The following is a 4,874-nucleotide window of genomic DNA, read 5'->3' on the forward strand; positions in this document are numbered from 1 at the left end:
CTTCCATATAGATAGCCACAGTTTAACACACACACACACACACACACACACACACACACACACACACACACACTCATTGGACATCTGCCCTTGGATAGAATTTGAGGTGTTTTACTAACATTTTTTTTTTTTGCAGCACAATAATGAACATTTCTAGTGACCCACAAAAACCTCCCTGTAACCCAGAAACAACTGCTCAGTGTCTGCAATGAGAAAAACCCTGCAACTGAAGGCAGGAAGCTTTTTAATGACCGCAGAATCACTTTGGAGAAGTTGCCTTAGGGCCTGTGTGAGAAGTAGACAGATCCTCAGTCTTAGGGCCTTAACGGTCCAGCCACCGCTGCCCTCCTTGTTTGGTTGGGTTCATTAAGCCCTTGGTTCCCAGCCCTTTTGTTGGTGGTTGAGGTAATACACACTGAATGCCACCTTTCTCCTGCCACTGTTGGATTAGCTTGAAATGACCTCATGTGATTTTGACTCACAGCGAGCCTCATGCTGATGTCATCAAATCCTGTTGGATGCCTTGATGCCTCCTGGCAATCAGCACCTGCCCAGTGCATCAGCAGGGCTGTTCTCAAGAGCTTTTCATTCTAATAACACCCTTTGCTGGATATTGTACAAGAGGCTTTGGATTCAAGCTAATTGTCTGTGTTGATGTATTGAGCCTTTAAGTCTTGGATACAACTTGTTGGTAATGAACAACCCCTTTTTCTACCAAGTGGAATTAAAAAAAAAAAAACAGCTAAGTCTCAGAACTAATTTGTGCTGCTTAGGGAATGTAATTCAATGTCATTGCTTTCAGCTTTACTTTATTTCGATTATGTGTATGTGTGTGGGTTATGTGCACAGGAGTATAAGTGCTCTTAGATTAAGAGTAGATATGAGGGCTGTTGAGATGGCTCAGAGGTTAAGAGCACTGGCTGTTCTTCCAGAGGTCCTGAGTTCAATTCCCAGCAACCACATGGTGGCTCATAGCCATCTGTGATGAAATCTGGTGCCCTCTTCTGGTGTGCAGGCAGAATATTGTATACATAATAAATTAAAAAAAAAAAAAAGAGTAGATATGATTCCCTGGATCTGGAGTTATAGGCAGTTGTGACCCATTTGATGTAGATCCTGGGAATTGAACTTGCATCCTCTGGAAGTAGCACTCTTAACCACTGAGCCATCTCTCCAGCCCTGCTGGAAAAAGTCTCACTCTGTAGCCCGGGCTGGTCTTGAACTTGCAGCAATCTTCCTGCCCCAGCCTCCCAAGTGCTAGGATTATATGTATGAGCCGCAGTGCCCTGCACCAGTCAGGTTCCATTCTGAGTTGTTATCAATACCCGCGTGTCTCCCCTCATCCCATAAAAGCACCTTCAGACTCACTGTCTTGTTTGATGGTGTGCATTGCCCCAGACATATGCGCACATACTCACACAGAAACATACATATACAAGCAAACAAATAAAAAGTACAAATGAAAGAAATAAGCCAGAGGATATAGCGTAGTTGGCAGAGTGCTCACCTAGAATGCCCAAAGCCCTGGGTTTGATACCCAGCGCTATCTAAACCAGGAGTGATGGCTTAATCCTAGGTTTAATACCTAGCACGGTATAAAACAGTCATGGTGGTATACAGCTTTAATTTCAGAACTGGGAAGGCAGAGGCGGGAGGAACTGCCAAGCCCCAAATAACAATGACTCGGAGACTTATTAATTATGAAAGTTTCATCTTTCACTTCGACTTGTTGCCAACTAGCTCTTATAACTTAAATTAACCTGTTTCTATTAATATACATTCTGCTACCTCTCCTTGGTTGGCTTGGTTACCTCTCCTCTGTACTGTATATCCAACTTCTTCAGTGTCTCGAGGGCATCTCCCTCGGGTGCCTAGATTCATCTCGAGTTCCTCTCTTTTCCTAGAAGTCCTGCCTTATCTCTCCTGCTTAGCTATTGACCATTCAGCTCTTTATTAAACCAACCACAGTGACATATCTACACACAGTGTAAACAAATATTCTACAACAAGAAGGATCAGAAATTCAAGGCCAGTTTTGGCTAAATGGTAAATTAGAGTTCAGCCTGGATTATATGAGATCCTGTCTTCAAAACAAAACAAAGCAAAACAAAACCCACAAAATGTCAATAAAGTAAAATAAATTTAAGGAATTAAGAACTGTTAGGTCTGAGATGAGAACACACAGCATAGGGTGGAGAAAATGGTTGTTCATTCAACAGCCAGGGGTAAGAGAGATCTCGAAGAACAAAGATGCCCTGCCTCTGGACTTCACAATGTTCTTGATCTATCTGCTGGCATTAATCTGTCACTGGGTCCTCCCACATTTGAGGGCTGCTTATTTCTTTTGACTTGATTGTATCCAGCCGTCCTAAACATCAAGTAAAAGAGAGCCACTATGAATTTGGCTTTCATGTAGAAATTTATTCTGTCATAGTCCAAGTAAGAAAGTTACAGACCCCAATTGTTATCTTAGAGGCATCATCTAGCAACTGATGGGAGCAGATGCAGAGACCCACAGCCAAACACTAGGTAAAGCCAGGGGAACCCCACTGAAGAGGGGGAGGAAGGATTCTAGGAATCAGAGGGGTCAAGGGCACCATGAGAACATAGCCCACAGATTCAACTAAGCAGGGCTCCTAGGGGCTCACAGAGACAGAAGCGACAATCACAGACTCTATATGGGTCTGAGCTAGGTCATCTGCATGCGTGTTATGGTTGTATAGCTTGGTGTTCTTGTGGGACTCCTAACAGTGGGAATTAGGGGTATCTCTGATGCTTGTGCCTGTGCTTGGGATCCTTTTCTTCCTACTGGGTCGCCTCATCAGTCTAGCCTTATTATAATTTGTTATGTCATATTCTGTTGATATCCCCTGGGAGGCTTTTATTTTTTCATGACAGAGTTTCCCTGTGCAGCCCTGGCTGTTCTGGAACTCACTCTGTAGACCAGACTGGCCTCGAATTCAGAGATTCACCTGCCTCTGTCTCTGGAGTGCTAGAATTAAAGGCGTGTGCTGCCACCGCCACCACCAACACATAGCTTTTTTTTTTTTTTTTTTTTAGGAAACAGAGGAGGAGTGGATCTGGGGGAGAGTGGAGGTGGGGAGATACTGGGAGGAATGGAGATAGGGGAAACTGTGGGGTCAGGATGTAACATATGTAAAGAATAAAAATCAAATATATATAAAAAGAAAGTTACAGTCTGCCACATAGGTAGGGTCAAATAAGAGTCTTTGATTTGAGCAGGTGACCAAGAGCAGGCTCTTGCCACAAAGAACTCTGGTCCAGAAGCTTAGGGATACAGCGTTTATAAGGGAAAATACTACACAGCCCACAATGACATAAAGGTATAGGTCAGAGGAACCTGGTAACGTTTGTTTTGGTTATACATTCAGCAGATATTTTGGTTATACATCTGGTCCACGGTTAGGGTCATGGAAAGTCCCAAATGTGTTGCCAAGGTGGACAAGACTATCCAGGGGGTCAGGGGCTGAAAAGCACCTGAGCAGATTACAAAAATGTTGTTAGGGCAAGAGCAGGACAAGATGGCGCTGTCTCGGTCATTTCAACTTAAAGGTTGATATGGAAATTTAACAGGATCAAGATTTTAATTTTGATGGCAATGGCTCCAGGGGTAAAAGTACTTGCCAGGTAAGCCTGATGACCTGAGTTTGATCCCTGGAATCCAATGGAAGGGGAGAACCAACTCTCAAAAGTTGTCCTCCACATTGGCACCATGGTACACATGTGTCCCACCTTATAATATCAAACAAATAAATAAAAATAGTATGGACTGGTAAAGTATGTCGGCTAATGTCTGTAATCCTAGCATTTGGGAAAAGGAGACAGGAGGAGAAGTTAAGGCCAACCTGGGCTATCTAGTGATTTACAGACCAGTTTGGGCTATTGTATAGAACTTTTTCTTCTGAAAAAAAAAAAAAAATCCCCAAACAGAGGTTGTAGATAGAGTTCAGTTGGCAGAAAGCCTGTCCGCATGCTGGGGTCAGTCCTAGCACTGCATTAACTTGGGGTGGCTGTACATGCTTACAGTTTCTCCTTGGAAGACAGAGGCAGGAGAATCAGAAGTCCAAGGCCATCCTCAGCTATATTGTCAATCTGCAGAAAGCCTGGGCTCCACGAAACCCTGTCTCAAAACAAACAAATGAACAAGCAAACAAACAAATGGGCAAACAAAAAAACCCCACAAAGACACAAAAACCCCCACAAGAAACCCCAGCAAAACAAACCAACCAACCCGAAGTATGACAAAAATACAAAAACAAAATAATTAAAGAAAAAAAAAAAAAAAAAACAGCAATAAAAACAATCCGGGCCTGGCTGTGTGTCTTGGTGGCGCTCCTGATGCAGCTGTGTTGGTGACAATGTAGTAATTAGTCACCTCAGCTGTTTACTGAGCGCTTGTTTTCATTGTTCCCTGTGCTCAGTGCCAGCTTTGGAAGCCTCTACCCGACAAGTGCGTCATTGATTTCCAAAGCCTGCTTGTAATCATTTCTCCACTTAACCTCATGACCTCCAAGATACATTGATGGCAAAGGTACTGTTCTCTCTTTCTGGCATATGATGAGGGGCAATCAGGACAAAAAGCCTTGGCTAATGCCCTTTTTCCCGTTAATAACCGAGCTATGCCGAGATGCAATCATTTCTGTCATCTTACACACACCGCCCGGGAAGGCTTTGTTGTTGTTAGTTATAGAATCTTTGTATTGAGTACTGGGCCCCAAGAGTGTTAGGACTGGGAACATAGCTCAGTTGGCAGGGTGCTTACCTAGGGTGCATGAAGCTCTAAGATCAGTCGCCAGCCACTGCGTACACTGGGTATGGTGGCACATGCCTGGGAGCCTGGCCCTCAGAGGTGG

This window comes from Peromyscus leucopus, chromosome 3, assembly GCF_004664715.2.
Source record: "Peromyscus leucopus breed LL Stock chromosome 3, UCI_PerLeu_2.1, whole genome shotgun sequence".
Taxonomy (NCBI): domain Eukaryota; kingdom Metazoa; phylum Chordata; class Mammalia; order Rodentia; family Cricetidae; genus Peromyscus; species Peromyscus leucopus.